Source organism: Amblyraja radiata, unplaced genomic scaffold, assembly GCF_010909765.2.
Source record: "Amblyraja radiata isolate CabotCenter1 unplaced genomic scaffold, sAmbRad1.1.pri S97, whole genome shotgun sequence".
In the NCBI taxonomy this organism is placed as follows: domain Eukaryota; kingdom Metazoa; phylum Chordata; class Chondrichthyes; order Rajiformes; family Rajidae; genus Amblyraja; species Amblyraja radiata.
In genome coordinates this window covers 77342-101804 of record NW_022630179.1, presented here as the reverse complement: position 1 = coordinate 101804, position 24463 = coordinate 77342, and the positions used below count along the sequence as shown (strand labels likewise).

General features: G+C 43.8%; 2 long non-coding RNA genes across 2 annotated transcripts; both read left to right on the top strand.

Annotated features, from left to right (window-relative positions):
• Positions 1 to 4810: 4810 nt before the first annotated feature.
• LOC116969664 lies at positions 4811 to 20579 on the top strand. Its single transcript, XR_004410888.1, has 3 exons — positions 4811 to 4821; positions 5861 to 5864; positions 20416 to 20579. It is a non-coding gene; the product is annotated as an uncharacterized LOC116969664 (long non-coding RNA).
• Positions 12650 to 18565, top strand: LOC116969663. The gene is made up of 3 exons (XR_004410887.1): positions 12650 to 12712; positions 17339 to 17438; positions 18342 to 18565. It is a non-coding gene; the product is annotated as an uncharacterized LOC116969663 (long non-coding RNA).
• Positions 20580 to 24463: the final 3884 nt, after the last annotated feature.

Below are 24463 nucleotides of genomic sequence, written 5' to 3'. Positions count from 1 at the left end.
ACATCCATCAGTGATGGAATAAGGATGGTCACATCCTCATGGGTTAAAACTGGAAGCCTAAACACTGAGGCCCACATCCAAAAACATAGATTTATCAGCAAAACATCTGGAGGGAATCACAACGTGCAGCTCATCATCAGCTCAGGAGTTAGTGTCGTCCTCATTGTGACAAGAAATCTAATCAGGCTCCTTCCTTAATCCGGGTTAACAACTCATCTCCCCATATTGTGTGAATTCTGCAGAGAAATACAATTCATTTTTATTGCTGCTCAGCCTCTGTTTTAGATATTTTTCCCCAGTTCCTGAATCTTTCTCTTCGTAATTCATCTCATCTCCCCCTCCATCCCGCACTGTCCGTCACTCTCACATTCTAAACATAGAAAGATAGACTATAGGTGCAGGAGTAGAGGCCATTCGTCCCTTCGAGCCTGCACCATTCACCATTCAATATGATCATGGCTGATCATCCAACTCAGTATTCTGTACCTGCCTTCTCTCCATACCCCCTGATTCCTTTAGCCAAAAGGGCCACATCTAACTCCCTCTTAAATATAGCCAATGAACTGTGGCTTCAACTACCTTCTGTGGCAGATAATTACACACATTCACCACCCTTTGTGTAAAATATGTTTTTCTCATCTCGGTCCTAAAAGTCTTCCCCCTTATCCTTAAACTGTGTGTGGCCACTTGTTCTGGACTTCACCAACATCGGTAACAATCTTCCTGCATCTAGCCTGTCCAACCCCTTAAGAATTTTGTAAGTTTCTATAAGATCCCCCCTCAATCTTGTAAATTCTAGCGAGTACAAGTCGAGCCTATCCAGTCTTTCTTCATATGAAAGTCTTGCCATCCCAGGAATCAGTCTGGTGAACCTTCTCTGTACTCCCTCAACTCCCTCCAGGGCCTAACACAGATCCTTCCTCTTTTACACTGACGTTATCTCTCTTTACTCTTTACATTTAAAAGTAATTACGTATAATTCTATTTATGTTATTTTTTTTAATACATGAGAACAGAACATGGGGCATGTGTGATGAGGATGCATTTATTATAAGGATAGTAACTAACTATTGCATTGTTGGTGTCTTGAACAAAAAGCGTAATTTTTAAATTTATTGTTGCTACTTCCCACTGATTAAAAAATAAAATAGTGGTGTTTCTCTCTAGTAAATGTTGCTCTTTATTCATTAAAACCTATTTCAATCTCCAACCTGGTTTGGTGTTTCCGGGTTCCAAAACAGTGTTTGGATATTTAAAATAATTTATGCGATAAGACAATGTATTTTTGAATGTATGTAAGTGAAATCATGGCAAACAAATCTATTGTAGATGATGGTGATGTACCGTGTAGAATAGATAAGGGAGAAGATGTGGAGACACAAGAGTTTGTAGATTCTGGAAACAGGAGCAAAGAGCAAACTGCTGGAGGGAATTTGTGGATCAGGAATCATCTGTGGAAGTAAATGGACAGATGACCATTCGCAACTGAAGAAGGGTCACGATACACAGGGTCATCTGTACATCAGACAGATGCTGCCTGACCCACTGAGTCCCTCCAGCAGATTGTTTGTGTTTGTTTCAGGGAGAACAAGTCGATATGTCCAATTTTCAGAAGGTCTTTGATTTTTAAATATGTGGATTAGGCAATGTTAAACAGGCATGAATAGTAAGATTAAACGAGAACTTACCAGTTCGAAGTTTGATCGTTATTTTATGAGGAGTACGTTGAGGGAATACGTGAAGAACCCCGCAAGGACGCATGCGTGTGATTCTTCAAAGCAGCGGTGTGAAATCACAGATAACTGTAATGACTGAACATAGTAAGATTAGAGAAGTAAATACCAGTTGAGTATATGATCATGGGTGGGAGCGGAGGGCACGTATTCCCTCAACGTACTCCTCATAAAATAACGATCAAACTTCGAACTGGTAAATTCTCGTTTAATCTTACTATTTTACTTCGGAGTCACGCGAGTGACTACGTGAAGATTTCAAAGCTCTGTGATTTCATGCCGTGGAAACGAGTCCATGCATCACATCTGCCTTAATTGACTGTGGGAGGAATTGTGTTAACAGGTTTAGACATGAAACCAACATTGAAATCCATGATAAATTGTTAACAAATTATAGCCCCAATTTATGGGGTGAAATTATACTACAGAACTTAAAATTGGCTCTGCAAAGTTCCAGTTTAACTACTGGTTTGTGGTAGAATAGTTGGAACATTTTCCCCTGATCCACCCTGCTGTCTCGAGGATTTGGTTAATTGGTACATCCAACTCCATAGCTGTCGATGTAGTTGCCGCCCTGGTGGAATAAGATTTGAATATGTTAGTATCCACCCCAGCTGCTGTTAAAACCTGATTCAGCCATCTGGAAATAGTTTGAACCGACACTATTTTTGTGGGTTTGTTTGTGGCTGATTAGTAGTGCCATCTCATAGCCTCAGATGTTTTTGGTGTTCTCCATATAGAACAATAATTGTCTTATTATACAGAGACGATATCTGTAGGGTAATCCCTAAATTCTATTTTGAGGCCTGATGATCCCGGTCTGTTCTGTTTGACTAATTCGTAATATGAAACGTTATATTCCTCTTGAAGAAGTCATATAGTCCAGCCTTAACTTAGGTACGACTGTACCCTTAGTGCCATGACCAAAGCCATGGTGATGTAGGTGATGTTGTTTCTGTGACAATATTTCTCCCATTTCCTGATGTTTCTATGTTTCTATGTTTCTATCAGCATGACTGTTTTGTGCGTTAGTCTTTGCAGGGACAGAGCTGTTGCTGGAGACCAATTCCTTAGCAACGTTAGGGCAATACTCATATCCCATTTAGAGAGTACCTGCTTCTTGGGGGATTGATATTAAAAATTCCCCTCATAAGTTTGGTTACCAGGGGTGAGTCCCAACAGAATGACGTTCTGATCCTCGCCATAGATATGTTGAAATGGCACTTCTGGCGCCGTTAATGGCACTGTAACTGAGCCCCTCATCATAATGGAGGCCTGCCAGGAAATCGAGAACAGACGTTATGTTCATCAAACTGTAGGTGATGTTGTTTCTGTGACAATATTTCTCCCATTTCCTGATGTATACCAGATATAGTTTTTTGGTGTACTGTCTGTGGCCCGCTGAGATAATGTTCAATGTTCGGTCCGCCAGTCCCAGTTGCAGTAGAGGTTTCTTTAGACTCTACACATTGATAGGTTTGTTGTTTTTGACATGGATGGGTTCTCCTGTTACGGGATGAACCAATAATCTGGTTGTTTCATGATCGTGATGCATGGTTAAAACCCATGTTGAGTATCACAGGGAACCATGGTTAAGTAGGCCAATCGGCACTACCAATTAACAGACGCTGAGTCTTGTTATAGTTTTCTTAATACCCGACTGATGATGCAGAAAAGGAGAGAATGCTAGATAAACAATTGCCCCCTCAATGCAGTGAAAAGCATCTGTCCCTGCTGTCCCAGGGTCTGGTTCCCAAGAAACACAGGTTGGTAACTGGTGATTAAGTCTTATTTTATTGAATTTGTGTGACCTGATGTCTGTCACTGAATTTTGGATTACCTGGTAGGTAAGTAGCTGATATTCCAATATTTCTCTGGATACACCATTATCAAATTGTATTAGTCAGATTGTCACTCTGTAGTCTAACATGCTGGTGATTTATCCCAGAGCAGTATGACTTTAGGCCATAGAACGCACCCCACATTTCCAGGTAGTTTATGCCTAGTGTCTGTGATAATGATTCCTCCTGTGCCTTTCATCTATCTCCACAGATGGAGATGGAAATTGGTAGTACCCCAACCAAGCGCATTGGCATCAGTTTGTAGCACCACTAAGGGTTTGCTGATAACGATAGGGTTGGACTAATGCCAAATGTTATCCCTCCACCTTCTTAATTCCATAAGCTTTGATTGGTGGCTTATTGGTCTGTCGAAATGACCAGTATTAACTTTGAGTGTTTGTATTTTTGCCCTTTGTAGATTTTTGGTAATACAAAGGTCCAAATTGTGTGGCTGGATAGGCAGACACTATATGCCAATTACACTTGCTACCAATCTGATAGACGATTCACTGATGTCAGTGGGGTTGTTGCAGGCCTCAGTTAAGACTGTAGCCTTGTCCTTTGGTAAAGTAACCGACATGTGAGCTGTCAATAGTGAACCACAAATAATCCATTATGTTGATAGGCGTTAGTTTAGATTTAACTGGATGGATGATAACCCCAGTTTTCACTCAATTGTATGATGGCTGTTACAGCTAGTTAGGCTAACTCCAAAGTTATGCCCACAATTAGTATGATCATATGATTATGTATTTGGTAGAGCTCTATACTGCCAGAGCAGCCCCATCCAGTTGAATTTTTTTAAATAACGTTTGTGATCAGTCCGTTTAGGCACTGAATAGTAAGCATCTTTTAGATCGATGCCAGCCATGGAGTAGCCTTTGGAAATCAGTCCTTTAGCAGTTACCAGATCCCATTTTGTACTGAATATATAGTACAATGTATTCAATTTGGTCAATTCGATGATGATGCGACTGGCATCATCTATTTTATTTTGGTAAAGATATAAGACACAAATTCCAGCCAATCGTGTTCGGTTTACCCATTACCCCTTTTGCACAATTCAATGGTATATCCCTGGATACTGCTTAGGATATAAGTGTCTGCAGTTAATATACACCATGTGTCCAAATGAGTGTAATCTCCACCAATGTGTGTATTATCCACTCTTCCAATAATTTGTAAGGGACCAGACCCACCTACCTCCATTGTTACCAGTGGAAGTTTGCTTCTTCTGTGTGGTCTTCGTCGAGGTTGAGGCGCCGGTGTCTGGGTTTGTTTTTGGGTTGGGGGTTTGCGAATCATCCAGAAAGGCCTGTCTGGGCTATGGTCTAAAATACCGCTGTTCTGTATGCCTGGCCTTTGAGCTTTCACCAGCTTCTCTTGTTCTGCTGGTGGGTGCATAAGGGTGCTGTCTTTGGCTGTAGGAGATCCTTAATGTTGTCGCCTTTATGAGCCCCAGGGCTTTCCTAAGTCCTGCTCCGACATGTTTCCAGATGCTATTTCCACGACTGGAACATTCAGGGATGCGCAGTTTCCTGTTCCCAAGTATTTTTGCAGTGGTGTCCATCGTGGTCTGGCTGTATGTATTTGGACACCATGACCAGTAGATTTTGCCTTCCTGCACTCCTGCGCACTTGTAGTTTTGTTCGTCAAACCCCTCTTCAGGGTCAGCCCAGAATTGACCCCCCAGTACTCCCCTCTGACGAAGGAGATGCACTGTGCAGCCCTACAAGAGGTGCTGCTGTGGGTTTTACATATTGCCCACAGTGACTAGACTCCATCTCCCGGAGTCTGTCATGTTGGAGCTCTGCTCCATAAGCCGCTCCAACCGGCTCCAGCGCTCTCGGTCGCTGGCCGCTCGCGGCTGCTCAAAGTCGGACTCATCAGTCAACGACTCTTTTGGTTTTCTTCTTGCCCTCCCGCCCAGACGTAGTGTTTAATCTGGCCGGTGCGGGGGCGAAGTCGGGCACAGCTGTTCCCTTACGGGTGATTCCTGTGCCGCCGGCCGCTGCTGGCGTCCGCAACTCCGCGGTCTTCCCCCGCCAGCTTTGTCGCAGCTCTGGTTGACTTCTTTGCCTTGTGCAAGTTTCCCCCACCTGTAGAACAGTATGGGAACAATAAAGACCGCAGTATCATTTACCTGCAGGTCCAGGCTTAAAACTTGCTGTTAAGGGGGAACGTCCTTCCACCCCTCCTCCAGCCGTTTTGACTTGTTAAAGCCAACGGCTCCGTTATGTATTGGCTTCCGCCCAGCCATGGTGTTTAATCTGGCCGGTGCGGGAGCGATGTCGGGCACAGCTGTTCCCTTACGGGTGATTCCTGTGCCGCTTGCCGTTGTTTGCACAGTTCTCCATGTTTCCCCACCTGTGAAACAGTATGGGGAGAATAAAGACCGCAGTTTCACTTACCTGCAGGTCCAGGTTTAAACTGTCGCTAGGAGGTAACGTCGTTCCACCCCGCCTCCTGCCGTTTCGACTTGTCAAAGTCGACGGCCCCATTCTGTGGCCGTGGTGTTCTGGCCGGCGCGGGACCAAAAGTCGCCACAGCTGATCCCTTACGGGGCTTGTGCCTTCAGCTGCTGCTGGCTCCCGCAACTTCGCGGTCCTCCCCAGCCAGCTTCACTCGCAGCACTTGTGGACACTATTTTGTCCAGCTTCCCCCCCCCCCCCCCTGTGTAAAAACAGCGTGGGGACAAACACTACCGCAGAGTAAGTCACTTACCTGCAGATCGCGGTTTCAAACTTACCGCTGCGGGGGAATGCTCCACCCCGCCTGTCGTTTCGCAAGCGTGAAAGCGATAACACGCGCATGCGGCCTGGCGGGGTTCTTCACGTAGTCACTCGCGTGACTCCGAAGTAAAATTGAAAATTATTTGGCAGACAGGAAACAGAGAGGAGACTCTGTTAGGGTGGCAGGTGGTGATGAATGATCCAGCATCAAGCCAGTTCTTGAGTCTGTTATTTTCAATGTCCATCAATGGTATTGACAAGAAAACAAATTTAATGTTTCTAAGTTTGATGACATGAAACTGAGAGTAATTAGGAGAAGCTAAGAGGATGCAAAGAGGTTTCCAGGTGATGTCAGTCAGTTGAGTTACTTGCCAATTATACACAGATGCAGCAGAGAGTCATAGAGCTGTAGAGCATGGAAATAGACACATCAACCCAACACACACATGCTGACCAATATGTCCAACTGACCCCATCACAATTGGCTACGCCTGGCCCATGTCTCTCTAAACATGTCTTTGTGCTCTCCTTACCGGAGAAAGGGTTTTTCAGCCACACATTTAATGCAGCCAGGGCTGACCAGGCTGATTCCTGGAATGGCAGGACTAATGTGTAAGGAGAGGAGGAGCTGACTGAGCCAGTAGTCACTGGAGTCTGGAAGACATAAACATGACCTCTCTAAATTAAACATAATTCAAAGCAGAGATAGACAGACTCGATACATAAAGATATTACCAGTGACTGTAGGATCCGGAAGAAGGGGGTTGGACTCAAGATAAGGGGTGAAACATTTAGGGCTGAGACATTTCTTCATTGTGAATATGGTGAGCCATTGAAATTCACTCCACAGAAAATGGTAGATGGCAGGTCACTGAATCTTGTTAAGTAGGGGATAGATTTATTTGACATAAAATGCATCAACACTTATCGGGAGAGAATTGGAATATGACAATGTTTTGAATGATCGAACAGGCTCAAAGTGACAAATAATTCACCCCTGATTCTCTTTTGCATGTTTCAATAGGTTTTGGGATAGTTTGATGTTGTCTTTGTCCTTCACACTTCTGATGTTTATTTACACATTGTGAAAATTAGTCAGATAAAAAACAGGAAGTGAAACAACCCATAGCTGAGAATAGACGAATCATTGTGGTTAAATTGCAACAGATCTTCCTGCAGCTTTGACCATTGCTCTGAATGATTCAGGATATGATGCAAAATTCAGAGCAATGGTCAAGACTGCAGGAAGATCTGTTGCAATTTAACCACAATGATTCGTCTATTCTCAGCTCTGGGTTGTTTCACTTCCTGTTTTTTATCTGACTAAATTTCACAATGTGTAAATAAACATCAGAAGTGTGAAGGACTAAGACAACATCAATCTATCCCAAAACCTATTGAAACATGCAAAAGAGAATCAGGGGTGAATTATTTGTCACTTTGAGCCTGTTCAATCATTCAAAACATTCTCATATTCCAATTCTCTCCCGATAAGGGTTGATGCATTTTATGTCAAATAAATCTATCCCCTACTGAACAAGATTCAGTGACCTGCCATCTACCATTTTCTGTGGAGTGAATTTCAATGGCTCACCATATTCACAATGAAGAAATGTCTCAGCCCTAAATGTTTCACCTCTTATCTTGAGTCCAAAACCCCTTGTTCCAGATCCTACAGTCACTGGAAATATCTTTGTGCATCGAGTCTGCTAGCTCTGCTTTGAATGTTGTTTAATTTAGAGAGGTCATGTTTAAGTCTTCCAAATTCCAGTGACTACTGGCTCAGTCAGCTCCTCCTGTCCTTACACATTAGTCCTGCCATTCCAGGAATCAGTCTAGTCAGCCTTGGCTGCATTACATGTGTGGCTGAAAAACCCTTTCTCCGGTAAGGAGAGCACAAAGACATGTTTGGAGAGACATAGGCCATGCGTAGCCAATTGTGATGGGGTCAGTTGGACATCTTGGTCAGCATGTGTGTGTTGGGTTGATGTGTCTATTTCCATGCTCTACAGCTCTATGACTCTCTGCTGCATCTGTTTATATTTGGCAGGTAACTCAACTGACTGACATCACCTGGAAACCCCTTTGCATCCTCTTTGCTTCTCCTATTTACTCTCAATTTCATGTCATCAAACTTAGAAACATTAAATTTGTTTCATTGTCAATACCATTGATGAACATTGAAAATAACAGACTCAAGAACTGGCTTGATGCTGGATCATTCATCACCACCTGCCACCATAACAAAGTCTCCTCTCTCTTTCCTGTCTGCCAAATAATTTTCAATTCATGCCTGTTTAACATTGCCTAATCCACATATTTAAAAATTCAAAGACCTTCTGAAAATTGGACACATCGACTTGTTCTACCTGAAACAAACAAGAACAATCTACTGGATGGACTCAATGGGTCAGGCAGCGTCTGTCGAGGTAAATGTACAGATGACCCTGTGTATCGTGACCCTTCTTCAGTTGCGAATGGTCATTTGTCCATTTACTTCCACAGATGATTCCTGATCCACAAATTCCCTTCAGCAATTTGCTCTTTGCTCGTGTTTCCAGAATCTACAAACTCTTGTGTCTCCACAACTTCTCCCTTTTCTATTCTACACGGTACATCACCATCATCTACAATAGATTTGTTTACCATGATTTCACTTACATACATTCAAAAATACATTGTCTTATCGCATAAATTATTTTAAATATCCAAACACTGTTTTGGAACCCGGAAACACCAAACCAGGTTGGAGATTGAAATAAGTTTTAATGAATATAGAGCAACATTTACTAAATAGAAACACTGTTATTTTATTTTTAATCAGTGGGAAGAAGCAACAATAATTTTAAATATTACGCTTTTTGGTCAAGACACCAACAATACAATAGTTAGTTATTATCCTTATAATAAATGCATCCTCAACACACATGCCCCATGTTCTGTTCTCATGTATTTAAAAAAATTACATAAATAGAATTATACGGAATTACTTTAAAATGTAAAGGGTAAAGAGAGATAACGTCAGCGTAAAAGAGGAAGGACCTTGTGTTAGGCCCTGGAGGGAGTTGAGGGAGTACAGAGAAGGTTCACCAGACTGATTCCTGGGATGTCAGGACTTTCATATGAAGAAAGACTGGATAGACTTGGCTTGTACTCGCTAGAATTTAGAAGATTGAGGGGGGATCTTATAGAAACTCACAAAATTATTAAGGGGTTGGACAGGCTAAATTCAGGAAGATTGTTCCCGATGTTCGGGCAGTCCAGGACAAGGGGTCAAAGTTTAAGGATAAGGGGGAAGTCTTTTAGGACCGGGATGAGAAGACATTTTTTTACACAGAGAGTGGTGAATCTGTGGAATTCTCTGCCACAGAAGGTAGTTGAGGCCAGTGCATTGGCTATATTTAAGGGGGAGTTAGATGTGGCCCTTGTGGCTAAAGGGATCAGGGAGTATGGAGAGAAGGCATGTACAGGATACTGAGTTGGATGATCAGCCATGATCATGTTGAATGGCAAATGGTGCAGGCTCGAAGGGCCGAATGGCCTCTAATCCTGCACCTATTGTCTATGTTTCTATGTTTAGAATGTGAGAGTGACGGACAGTGTGGGGTGGACGGGGAGATGAGATGAATTACGAAGAGAAAGATTCAGGAACTGGGGGAAAATATTTAAAACAGAGGCTGAGCAGCAATAAAAATGAATTGTATTTCTCTGCAGAATTCACACAATATGGGGGAAATGAGTTGTTAACCCGGATTAAGGAACGAGCCTGATTAGATTTCTTGTCACAATGAGGACGACACTAACTCCTGAGCTGATGATGAGCTGCACGTTGTGATTCCCTCCGGATGTTTTGCTGATATATCTATGTTTTTGGATGTGGGCCTCAGTGTTTAGGCTTCCAGTTTTAACCCATGAGGATGTGGCCATCCTTATTCCACCACTGATGGATGTGTTTAGTAAATGGTGTAAATGATAGAAGTAGGCCCCACAAATAACGAAGGATCAGCAATGTATTTCCAAGTTATGATGGTGACTAACTGGGTCAATTTGTGCCACTCCACTAACATGACCAAACAATTCTGGGTATGGAGTGTGTTTGCATATTGTGGATATATTTTCTAGCATCGATGCAGTCATCAATGTAATGGGGATAGAGTTCGGGGATAGGGCCAGTGTACACCTGGAACACAATGTATCTCTCGTGTCTATATCTCTAGGCTGTGAAGATCTTGGTGCAACTCTGTGAGGTTGGGCTTGGAGAACACCAAATGACAGAGGGAAAAACTAGTGATTGTGAAGATGTTTGCTGGAGGTTCTACCTTGAGTGAAATTCAGAACTGAGGAGAAATGTGCTCTCAATATTGGATTTATTTGTAAAATTGTACTAGTTTGATGATCATATGCAGCTGATTGGTGACCTCCTAAGTCCAACCTCCACCATGATCTGATGCAATGAATATTAGCTTGATCTATCGGACCAACTACAGCATGAACAGGCAAGAATATTCACCGTTCCATTCATTACAAAACAACAGATTCTGTCATTTGCCATTATCACAGATATTTCAAACATTACACAGTCATCTGCTTGAATATGTGTTACTGGAAACTATTCTAACTTCAGTTGTGAATAGCATTAATTATACTTGTCTTTCTCCAGGCTGGTTAGCAATCTGCAAAAGCTTTTCTCTTTTCCTCACGAACGTGACACTGAACTAAACTGAATTGAACTGGAAGGGACGTGATTTATTCCCAGAGGTTGTGAAGGTCTTGGTGCAACTGTGCCGTTTGATTTGGAGAAAACTGAAAGTTGCAGAAGAAATTGGATGATGATGAGACTGGTGACTGGTGCGTTTACCTTGTGTGAAACTCAGGAGATAATTACACTCAATATTGGAATAACTGAGTAAATACAGCATTTTATTATCACATCTACTGGTTTGTGTTCTCCTCAACCCAAAACTCACATCGTTTTAAACAGCCAAACCACCCAAATCACAGTGACACAGGTGTTAGAGCTGCTGCCTCACAGTGTCGGTGATCAGGGTTCCATCCTGACCTACCTCGGGTGCTCTCTGGGTGGAGATAGCACGCTCCCTGTGGCCACGAATGAGTGGGGATGTAGGGTAACTGGACCTCCATAAATTGCCTGTAGTGTGTAGGGAGCGGATGGGAAAGTGAGAGAACAGAACGAGTGTGAACGGGTGATCAGTGGTCGGCATGGACAGAGGGCTGAAGGGCAAGTTTCCATGCTGTGTCTCAAAACTAAACTCAATCAGAAAATCACTACAGATACAAGAAGATTGACACATACTCATCATTACACAACAATAGATACTCTCATTCCCCAATGCCCTTGACATTTGTTATCCTCCAATATCCTTTAGACAATAGACAACAGGTGCAGGAGTAGAGGCCATTCGGCCCTTCGAGCCTGCACCGCCATTCAATGTGATCATGGCTGATCATCCCCAATCAGTATCCCGTTCCTGCCTTCTCCCCATATCCCTGACTCCGCTATCTTTAAGAGCCCTATTTAGCTCTCTCTTGAAAGCATCCAGAGAACCTGCCTCCACCGCCCACTGAGGCAGAGAATTGCACAGACTCACCACTCTCTGTGAGAAAAGGTGTTTCCTGGTCTCTGTTCTAAATGGCTTACTCCTTATTCTTAAACTGTGGCCCCTGGTTCTGGACTCCCCCAACATCGGAAACATATTTCCTGCCTCTAGCGTGTACATACCCTTAACAATCTTATATGTTTCAATGGGATGCCCTCTCATCCTAAACTCCAGAGTGTACAAGCCCAGCCGCTCCATTCTCTCAGCATATAACAGTCCCGCCATCCCGGGAATTAACCTGGCGAACCTACGCTGGGCTCCCTCAACAGCAAGAATGTCCTTCCTCAACTTAGGGGACCAAAACTGCACACAATACTCCAGGTGTGGTCTCACCAGGGCTCTGTACAACTGCAGAAGGACCTCTTTGCTCCTATATTTGAATCATCTTGTTATAAAGCCAACGTGCCATTGGCTTTCTTCACTGCCTGCTGTACCTGCATGCTTACTTTCATAGACTGATGAACAAGGACCCCCAGATCCCGTTGTACTTCCCCTTTCTCCCCTTCCCATTTAGAAAGATGAGGTTCCATGTATCAACGCATCCAATGCATGTTTGAGCTCAGTAAATTCCCATTTTCCTTTGCCGAATAAGGTTTGACAAGATGTGTTTTACACTGACACAAACACTTTAAACAGAAGTGATGTCTAAACCCTGAGCTGAAGAGGAAGAGGAAGGTCCTGTAGTTTCATAAGACACAGCGTGAGACTGGGGAAGTCAGTGTGTCACCGTGCTTGGAGCTTTGCTGCCCAGTCTCTGGACTCGTTCACCATCAGTCTCTTCCCACAAGGTAGGCGACCTTACTACAGGTTCACTTCAGGTAAAGGTGTGGTTTAACTGGAATCTGGAAACGGAACTCCGTGTTCAATACTTTCTTTTTTGTATTTATTTATTTTTTAAATATAATTTTATTTATTAGTAGTGTACATTACAATAATATGCCAAAAATAACATAATACCTTTCCTGTACCACTTTATATTTTAAACTTTGAAAAGAAGAAAAGTAAAGAGAGTTAAATAGGATAGTAAGTGTGTGAAAGAGTGATCAAAAGAGACCCTTAGACATGAAAAGTTCGAAAAAGAGTTAAGAAGCAAGCCATAGAAAAAGAAAAAGAGAAAAAGAAAACAGAAGATATATTATAAAAGTAGAAAAAAGAGCTAAAAGGGATAAACCAACTTTATATTTTTCCTCCCCCCTCACCAGGTCCTGAAACCATTTAATTTCAGAATTCTGTTGCACCTTGTACTTGTAGTAAGTCGATAAATGGAGACCAAAGCTTTTGGAAATGGTCTGGTTTGCCTGCTAGAAGGAATCTCATATCTTCCAGGTGTAACGTTTCGAACATATTTGAAATCCACATATTTATTGTTGGTGTTGTGGCGTTTATCCAGAATTTAAGTATGAGTTTTTTCCCCATTATTAAACAGTAATTAAATCGGCTCTTTTGGGACACAGTTAGCTCAGGGCTGATTCCATTGTTCCAAAAATAATCAATTCTGAGTTCGGTTTCAGTTTTATTTTAAATAATTTTGTAAACATTTCAAAGATTTCATTCCAAAATGTTTGGACTTTTCTACAAAAAACAAAGGTACAGTTGCTTCTTGGGATAGACATTTATCACAGATGGGGGAGACATTTGGAAAAAGTTTACTTATTTTAGTTTTTGAGTAATATAGTCTACTAGACTAAGTGGGACCCGTTGGGTCCCGGCCTCACACGAGAGGGCTGGACACCCAACACAATATTCCACCTCTGCAGCAATTCCAATATTGCTGGCCAATGGGAAGGGGGCTTTCTGTTGCGCTAGTATGAGTGTTGTGGGCCGAAGGTACTGATTTCCAGAGGGCTAGTACGGAGTTTGTGGGCCGAATGGATTTTTGGGCTGGCAGCTCAGTAACTGAGGGCTGGCAGTACAATCACTCGGACCTGGCACGATGGCGGCTGAGAAACTGCCAGAAATTCTGCCCAAAACAGGTGACAGACAGTAAGATAGAGAAGGGGGAGAGGGTGGACTTAATGGATTATTGGGCTGGCAGTTCACTAAATCACGGCTCGTGGACTGGCAGTGCAGTAACTCACGCCTGGTACGCTGGCAGTTCACTCAGTCATCCCACCTACCTTCAGCCCCCCCCCCCCCCACTCTGCACCTTGCCATTCCCCTCCCACCCACACATTCAGTGCATCTCCAAACAACCTCCCCCCCCCGATGCACTCTTAGTGGCTCTCCTACAGAGCAGCCATTCCTGCCTATTAGGTTCTATTGTGATGAAGAACACACAGCATTAAAAGTGCAAAAAGGTTTTATTAAAGTTTAAAATGTGAATGACTCCTAAAATATAAGAACAATTTAAATTTTAATGATGAGATTTATTAAGTTTTTACTTGTTGTGTCTTGTTGCGTCTTGTTGTGTTCTGCTGCTCACTGCCTCTTGATGACTATTTCCTGTTGATAAAAAGAGACAATTTTAATACAGAGAAAGTCAGCGGTCAAATTTTAAGAAGGAAAATCTGAGAATATCTCAGAAGTCATAATTCAACGAAGCACGCTATTAATGACAACATTCTTGGGCGATGTTCCATCCTTCAGGAAACCTTTGACATTTCCCTTCATATTTCTGTTGAGCTAGTATGTTGGGCCAAAGGTACTGGTTTCCAGAGGGCTAGTATGGAGTTTGTGGGCGGAATGGATTTTTGGGCTGGCAGCTCAGTCACTGAGGGCTGGCAGCTCAGTCACTGAGGCCTGTACTGGCAGGGGGGCACCAAAATGCTTGGTGGTGCTGAAGACATCTGGAAGAGTTCTGTCCACAACTTCAAAGCATTCTCTCATAACCATTGGACATTCATCGCAAACAATGACTTTCACTTGCCTCGTGAAATGTGCCGTCTTAGAGTTCTTCTCCAAGTTGCACAATGTATCCTCGGCCACTTGGATGGGTATTTTGAATCGAGAATGTGTAGTTCTTCCACCAGGCAGAAATGTAGCTGCTATCCTAGAGGATACTACAGCAATAGCCACATCACCTTGACCTCTAACATTTCCTGACATGATATTGAAAAAGCAGCCCAAAGACAATTTCAGTTGTTAATGAACACTGAAGATTTTGTGCAAAACATTTTTTTGAGGTAGAGGCTGTCAGGGTGGGGTGGGGGGTGGTAAACATTGTGCAGCCAAGGGAGGGGCACAGCTTCAGATGGGGGTTCTCGTGAGCTGATGAGAAATGGGGGGGGGGGGGCTCATGCAGGGGATGAGGGCGGCTTCAGTAGGGGGTGCATCCTATAGCCAGGCGGAAGTGAGGCATGTCAGTGGAGGAGAGGGGGCAGTGAGCGATTTACTCATGACCTGTGGACTCACTCACTGCCTTGGGATTGACTCGTGCCCTTTAGATTGACTGACTCTCACGGCTTGTGGACTGACTGATGCCCGACTTCTGGAGTCACGTCCGACTTTTGTAAACTGAAAACGGTAACATCTACATTGAGGAACAGTTTCTTCCTGACAGCCATCACGCTATAAAACTTAACAAATAAGCTCTGAACTACGAAATACTATATTATTTCACACACACACACATATATATTCACACGTACTCACACACATATATTCATACACACACACACACATTCACTCACACACATATTCAGACACACACACGTACACACACACATATTCACACACACGCACACACATTCAGACACACACACACGTACACACACATCTTCACACACACACGCACATATTCACACACACACACACACACACACACACATTCTCACACATACACACACATATTCACACACTCACACACATTCTCATACACATATTCACAAACAGACTCATTCACGCACACACAAACTCAATGACACTCACATTCACACAAAGACCCACACACACACATACTCATACACACACACACACTGATACACACGGACTCACTCACTCACACACATATATACAGACTTAACCCCCACCTCAAGACTGCCCTATGGGTGGTAAATGTCGTGCAGCGAAGAACCGCTTCAGGCGGGGATTGTCGTGACCTGATGATAAGGGGGGGGGGGGTGGGGGGTGTCCTCATGCAGGGGATGTGGACGGCTTCAGTAGGGGGTGCATCCTATAGCCAGGCTGAGGGCAGCGTCTTGAGGTGTCAGTGGAGGAGAGGGGCAGTGAGCGATTTACTCATGACCTGTGGACTCACTGCCTTGGGATCAACTCATGGCCTTTGGACTGACTCTCATAGCTTGTGGACTGACTGATGCCCGACTTCTGGAGTCACGTCCGACTTATGTACTGAAAACTAACATCTACATTGAGGAACAGCTTCTTCCTGACATCCATCACACTATTAAACTTAACAAATAAGCTCTGAACTACGAAATATTATACTATTTCACACACACATATATTCACATGCACTCACACACATATGCACACACACTCATATTCACACACACACACATATAATCACGCACACACACACACACACACACACACACACACACACACACACACACACACACACACACACACGCACACACACACACACACTCACACACACACACACACACACACACATATATAAGCGCACACACACATATTCACTCACACACATATTCACACACACACACACACACGTAAATATTCACACACACACACAGAGGGAGGTTTCACGGCAGTCGGGTCACGACCCATGAACCGTACGGTTCCGACACTGCACCAAATGGATTACACGCGATGTACTGCAGGTAGGCACTGACCATTGTTTCCAACTACATCTTCCAGGGAGATGCTAACCGCATTTCATTGTCTCTGTACTGTACACTGACAACGACAATTAAAGTTAAATCTGAATCTGAATCTGAACGTAGCGGATCCGTTAAAACCCGCCGAAAATGTCAATTTTTGCGCTGCAAATAATTATGGAAATCGGGATGACCATGTGAGACATTCACCTACTTCAGAATTCCAAAAGTGAGGAGAAATTACGTTCGATATAAGTGAGAACTAAAGGGACAACAGACAGAGTGCTTAGCGAACATTGGCCGTTTGCTCACTACATTTCATCAACTGAGGCATTATTTGTGTTTTTTCTTGATTCCTTTGGCATCTAAAAAGTTTCAGAAGTGATAAATCTGGCTGTATTTTTTTTAATGAATCGCCCCTGGTTCTCAATTGGGTTTTTACGTACAAAATGAAAACGCATCTGAAGAAAAATTGACACACACATACCCAGACATCCCAGATTACTGAAGTGACAATATTCCAGCAGCAGAATCCACCTAGTGAATGTAATTGTGTGCGGCCAATTCTAAAACGCCCCAGGGTCAGGAGTTTCAAACTGGCTGTACTCAATACAACATTTGCCAACTACCAATTTACTGATCCTTAGTCTAAAAGTGCGCCTTGTTTCAAAACAGAGAATGTACAAAATGAGGCCGAGGTTTCTCTGCAACAGTTTGCCAGCTGGTTTGATGTTGGGTTTCTTGGTTTTCCTGCTTCGACCAGTTTCCACACAGAGTAAGTACTTTCTCTTCACCGGTCACAATCACCTTGCATTAGTTATCATTGTCCGTGTAAACCCGCACTCCATTGTCAATCTCACTTTCCTCTCCACATCCCTGAATGTGTTGCTGCTTCACAAACCCACGCCATCCTTGCTGGACCTCCATTCCACATCCCTGAATGTGTTGCTGCCTCACAAACCCACGCCATCCTTGCTGGACCTCCATTCCACATCCCTGTATGTGTTGCTGCCTCACCAATCCACACCATCCTTGCTGGACCTCCATTCCACATCCCTCTATGTGTTGCTGTTTCACAAATCCACCCCATCCTTGCTGGACCTCCATTTATGAGCCCATCCCATCAACTCCCTCTCCTTCTCCTGCACCGACACGGTCCTTATCAAAGTCAGAAATGGCCTCCTGTGAACTTGTAGCAGAGTTAAACTCTCCCTCCTCATCCCGCTCAGCCTCTGCAGCCTTTGCCACGGTTGTCCACACCATCCTCCCCAAACATCTCCTCACCACAGTCCATGTGGGTGGAACTTCCCTTGACTTATCGATCCAGTCGCAGCCCGAGAACCAGACGCAATGTCTTCACTTCACGCTCCCACAAAGTCCCTTCAAAACCAGGTGTAGTTCCTCCACTAACCCCAACACAACCACCTATCCCCACCTCCCTCCCCCTCCCCCGCTCACTCACTCACTCACTCATGTGATGAAATATCCCTGCATCAATCAGGCCAGGTTATTCCACACACACATCTCTTCACAAACCGTGACTTCCTCGCTGGGGTTTCCAAGGAAGATCACAACTGTCTGGAATTAAATGCAGTTCAAAATTAATGATTACAGATATGGGGTGGGTGGGGAAAATGTGTTTAAAATGTTAATTCTTCATTGTTAGTATTCGCAACAGAAAACAGAAATCGAATGTATTTCTTGGATAATGGAGATGACATTGTGTTAAACGGACCGGACAATGCTGAGAAAGACGCTGTTGTTGTCTGGGAATGGAAACCACACTCAGGGAAGGAAATCGGAAAATTGTCGACTTTTAGAAGAATGAGGAACTCTTGGATCAAAGATAACGCCGCTGGCAAATTGTACCCGGAGATGAAAGTGAATTCCTATACCCTTGATCTAACAATTGATAAACCCACATTTAAATTGGCGGGAATTTTCACTTTGACTCAGAACCGAGAAAGCAAATCCTGAAACAATATGAAATATTTGGGATGAAAGGTGAGTGGGTGCGATAAGGATCAATAATGTTGAATTAATCTCTGTAAATATTGTCACCTCTAATGAATGATGAGAGATGGCGGGAATTGTGAGACTTCTTCCACCCGGTGAAAAGTCAAATAGCTGGGGAAGTGATTTTGTTCATTGATTCTGTAATGATCAGCAGGGATGGGTGATAATAGTTTGATGACTTCACTGGGAACAGCAAATCAATGAATCTAGCCGCAGCGAATACCATGGTCTTCTTGCCGGCACACGGTAAGGTGATCGCGGCAAGCAAGGTGGTATGGAACCAATGTGTCCGTGTAGTGGTCCCGGGGTAACACTGCTATTTAATGTTACCCTGTGACCAGGTGGATGGAAGTCCATTCATCACCTGTGGAACATGAGCTCTGCCATAGAGTTCGCCTCTTGAGACCAATCAGATACACCTAGGAGTGGAAATAGGTGCATTTTCAACAGTTTGTGAATATTTGAAACAGAGCATGTGTAAATCCAACAATGCCTGTATGTTGCCGGTTTCAACTGCAGTCCCACGGTGAACAGCCGGCATTTAACACAATAATCCCCTCCAAGCTGCTTACCAAACTCACAGAACTGGGTCTCTGCGCATCCCTCTGCAATTGGATCCTCGACTTCCTCATTCACAGACCACAGTCTGTTCGTATTAGTGGAAATGTGTCAGCCTCAATAACAATCAGCACGGGAGCACCTCAAGGCTGCGTGCTCAGCCCCCTGCTGTACTCACTCTATACTCATGACTGCGTAGCCGGTCATAGTGCGAGCTCCATCATCAAGTTCGCTGACGACACCACTGTTGTGGGACGTATCACTGATGGGGATGAGTCACAGTATAGAAGAGAGATCGAGCAACTGTCCATATGGTGCCAGCACCATAACCTGGCCCTCAATACCAGCAAAACCAAGGAACTGATTGTGGACTTTGGAAAGGGTAGGATGGGGACCCACAGCCCCGTTTATATCATCGGGTCGATGGTGGAAAGGGTCAAGAGCTTCAAATTTCAGGACGTGCATCTTTCCAAAGATCTCTCCTGGTCCCAGAACACTGATGCAACTATAAAGAAAGCTCATCAGCTCCTCTACTTCCTGAGAAGATTACGGAGATGCGGTTTGTCAAGGAGGACTCTCTCTAACATCTACATGTGCACAGTAGAGAGCATGCTGACCAGTTGCATCGTGGCTTGGTTCGGCAACTTGAGCGCCCTGGAGCAGAAAAGGCTGCAAAAAGTAGTAAACACTGCCCAGTCCATCATCTGCTCTGACCTCTCTTCCATCGAGGGGATCTATCACAGTCGCTGCCTCAAACAGGCTAGCAGCATCATCAAAGACCCACACCATCCTGGCCACACACTCATCTCTCCGCTACCATCAGGTAGAAGGTACAAGAGCCTGAAATCTGTAACATCCAGGTTCAGGAACAGCTACTTCCCCACAGCCATCAGACTATTAAACACAACTTCAAACAAACTCTAAACTATAACAGCCTATTGTACTTTATCTGTTTATTTATGTGTGTATATATAAATATTCTATGGTATATGGACACACTGATCTGTTCTGTATTGATGACTACAATATTCTGTTGTGTTGCAGCAAGCAAGAATGTCATTGTCCTATCTGGGACTTGACTTGTACAAACCACTACTCACTCTGAATCTCATTGATATGTTTTTCATAGTTGAAGCAAGTCCACAGAGGCCTCTGCTGGGCAGTGACATTACACTCAGCTGCACCATCTCCAGACTCTCAGATACAGTCAGTCTTCAGTGGAGACCCATGGACTCATCCCAGCAGAACAGGAGCAACACTGATTACATCCGCCTGGATAACACGGTCTATCTGATGGTTCAACACGTTACAGTGGAGGATGGGAAGCTGTATGTGTGTGAAGTGCGGGGAAACGGAACCATTCTTCACACAAGTAACGGAGATTTTACTGTAGAGAACGGTGAGTGTGCACACCTCCCATTGGATATAGAAACATAGAAAACAGGTGCAGGAGGAGGCCATTCGGCCCTTCGAGCCAGCACCGCCATTCATTGTGATCATGGCTGATCGTCCCCAATCAATAACCTGTGCCTGCCTTCTCCCTATATCCCTTGACTCCACAGGAACTGATCCTGAATCTATTGAACATTGTAAAATGATCACCAATGCGTCCACTATTTCTAGAGCCACCTCCCTGAGGACCCTGGGATGTAGACCATCAGGCCCAGGGGATTTATCATCCTTCAGTCCCATTAGCCTACCCAATACTATTTCTCGCCTAATGAAAATTTATTTCAATTCTTCCACCCCCTTAGATCCTCTGTCCTCCAGTACACCTGGGAGATTGTTTGTGTCTTCCTTAGTGAAGACAGATCCGAAGTACCTGTTCAACTCTTCTGCCATTGCAGTGTTGCCCATAATCGGTATGGGAAGAGCTGCGAAACACTAAGGGGAATAAAACGCTGGTGTGTGTTGTGTACAGGCCACCTAACAGTAGTAGTGAAGTTGGAGATGGTATCAAACAGGAAATTAGAAATGCGTGCGACAAAGGCAAAACAGTTATAATGGGTGACTTCAATCTACATATAGATTGGGTAAATCAAATTGGCAGGGGTGCTGAGGAAGAGGATTTCTTGTAATGTATGCGGGATAGTTATCTAAATCAACATGTAGAGGAACCAACGAGAGAGCAGGCTATTTTAGACTGGGTATTGAGTAATGAGGAAGGGTTAGTTAGCAGTCTTGTTGTACGTGCCCCCTTGGGCAAGAGTGACCATAATATGGTTGAGTTCTTCATTAGGATGGAGAGTGACATTGTTAATTCAGAAACAATGGTTCTGAACTTAAAGAAAGGTAACTTTGAGGGTATGAGACGTGAATTGGCCAAGATTGACTGGCAATTAATTCTAAAAGGGTTGACGGTGAATATGCAATGGAAGACATTTAAAGACTGCATGGATGAACTACAAAAATTGTTCATCCCAGTTTTTCAAAAGAATAAATCAGGGAAGGTAGTGCATCCGTGGATAACAAGGGAAATCAGGGATAGTATCAAAGCGAAGGATGATGCGTACAAATTAGCCAGAAAAAGCAGCATACCGGAGGACTGGGAGAAATTCAGAGACCAGCAGAGGAGGACAAGGGCTTAATTAGGAAAGGAAAAATAGATTATGAAAGAAAACTGGCAGGGAACATAAAAACTGACTGCAAAAGTTTTTATAGATATGTGAAAAGAAAGAGATTAGTTAAAACAAACGTAGGTCCCTTGCAGTCAGAAACAGGTGAGTTGATCATGGGGAACAAGGATATGGCGGACCAATTGAATAACTACTTTGGTTCCGTCTTCACTAAGGAAGACATAAATAATCTGCCGGAAATAGCAGGGGACCGCGGGTCAAAGGAGTTGGAGAAATTGAGTGAAATCCAGGTTAGCCGGGAAGTGATGTTGGGTAAATTGAATGGATTAAAGGCCGATAAATCCCCAGGGCCAGATAGGCTGCATCCCAGAGTACTTAAGGAAGTAGCTCCAGAAATAGTGGATGCATTAGTAATAATCTTTCAAAACTCTTTAGATTCTGGAGTAGTTCCTGAGGATTAGCGGGTAGCAAACGTAACCCCACATTTTAAGAAGGGAGGGAGAGAGAAAACGGGGAATTACAGACCAGTTAGTCTAACATCGGTAGTGGGGAAACTGCTAGAGTCAGTTATTAAAGATGGGATAGTAGCACATTTGGAAAGTGGTGAAATCATTGGACAAAGTCAGCATGGATTTACAAAAGGTAAATCATGCCTGACGAATCTTATAGAATTTTTCGAGGATGTAACTAGTAGCGTGGATAGGGGAGAACCAGTGGATGTGGTGTATCTGGACTTCCAGAAGGCTTTCGACAAGGTCCCACATAAGAGATTAGTATACAAATTTAAAGCACACGGCATTGAGGATTCAGTATTGATGTGGATAGAGAACTGGCTGCCAAACAGGAAGCAAAGAGTAGGAGTAAACGGGTCCTTTTCACAATGACAGGCAGTGACTAGTGGGGTACCGCAAGGCTCAGTGCTGGGACCCCAGCTATTTACAATATATATTAATGATCTGGATGAGGGAATTGAAGGCAATATCTCCAAGTTTGCGGATGACACTAAGCTGGGGGGCAGTGTTAGCTGTGAGGAGGATGCTAGGAGGCTGCAAGGTGACTTGGATAGGCTGGGTGAGTGGGCAAATGTTTGGCAGATGCAGAATAATGTGGATAAATGTGAGGTTATCCATTTTGGTGGCAAAAACAGGAAAGCAGACTTTATCTAAATGGTGGCCGATTAGGAAAAGGGGAGATGCAGCGAGACATGGGTGTCATGGTACACCAGTCATTGAAAGTAGGCATGCAGGTGCAGCAGGCAGTGAAGAAAGCGAATGGTATGTTAGCTTTCATAGCAAAAGGATTTGAGTATAGGAGCAGGGAGGTTCTACTGCAGTTGTACAGGGTCTTGGTGAGACCACACCTGGAGTATTGCGTACAGTTTTGGTCTCCAAATCTGAGGAAGGACATTATTGCCATAGAGGGAGTACAGAGAAGGTTCACCAGACTGATTCCTGGGATGTCAGAACTGTCTTATGAAGAAAGACTGGATAGACTTGGTTTATATTCTCTAGCATTTAGGAGATTGAGAGGGGATCTTATAGAAACTTACAAAATTCTTAAGGGGTTGGACAGGCTAGATGCAGGAAGATTGCTCCCGATGTTGGGGAAGTCCAGGACAAGGGGTCGCAGCTTAAGAATAAGGGGGAAATCGTTTAAAACCGAGATGAGAAGAACTTTTTTCACACAGAGAGTGGTGAATCTCTGGAACTCTCTGCCACAGAGGGTAGTCGAGGCCAGTTCATTGACTACATTTAAGAGGGAGTTAGATGTGGCCCTTGTGGCTAAGGGGATCAGAGGGTATGGAGAGAAGGCAGGTACGGGATACTGAGTTGGATGATCAGCCATGATCGTATTGAATGGCGGTGCAGGCTCGAAGGGCCGAATGGCCTACTCCTGCACCTAATTTCTATGTTTCTATGTTTCTATAATAATTTCACCCGTGTCAGCCTTCAAGGGACCCACATTTAACTTTGCTACTCTTTTCCCCTTATATATCTAAAGAAGCGTTTACTGTCCTTTATATTCCTGGCCAGCTTCCCTTCGTACTTCATCTTTTCAGCCTGTATTGCCCGTTTTGTTTCCTTCTGTTGTCCCATGAAAGTTTCCCAATCCTCTGGCTTCCGGCTACTCTTTGCTGTGTTATACATCTATACTTTTAGTTTTATTCTATCCCTAACTTCTCTTGTCAGCCACGGTTGCCTCCTACTCCCCTTACTTCTTCCTTTTTGGATTGAAATGATCCTGCATCTTCCGGATTATGCCCAGAAATTCTAGGATCCCTTTCCAGTCTACCTTGGCCAGCTCCTCTCTCATGCCTTCATAGTCCCCTTTGTTCAACTGCATCACTGCCATTTCTGATTTAACCTTCTCCTTCTCAAATTGAGTAGACACTTGTATCACGGTGCTTCTTGTAATATTATATGTGCGCTCCGTGAAGAACTGTGGCAGTGACCAACTGCTCTCCAGTATAAAATGCTGCAATGATCAGGGAGAAGTTTCCAGAAAGTCTCTGTGTGGAGCAGCTGCCTGCTTGTCTCTACGTGACAGACACACAGCACAGGAGGGCGATGTCTGTCTGTAACCATTGTTCAGTAAAGTATTTTGTCAGTTTATCTTGCCATCAATGCTCCAGTATCTGAGACTGAGATAC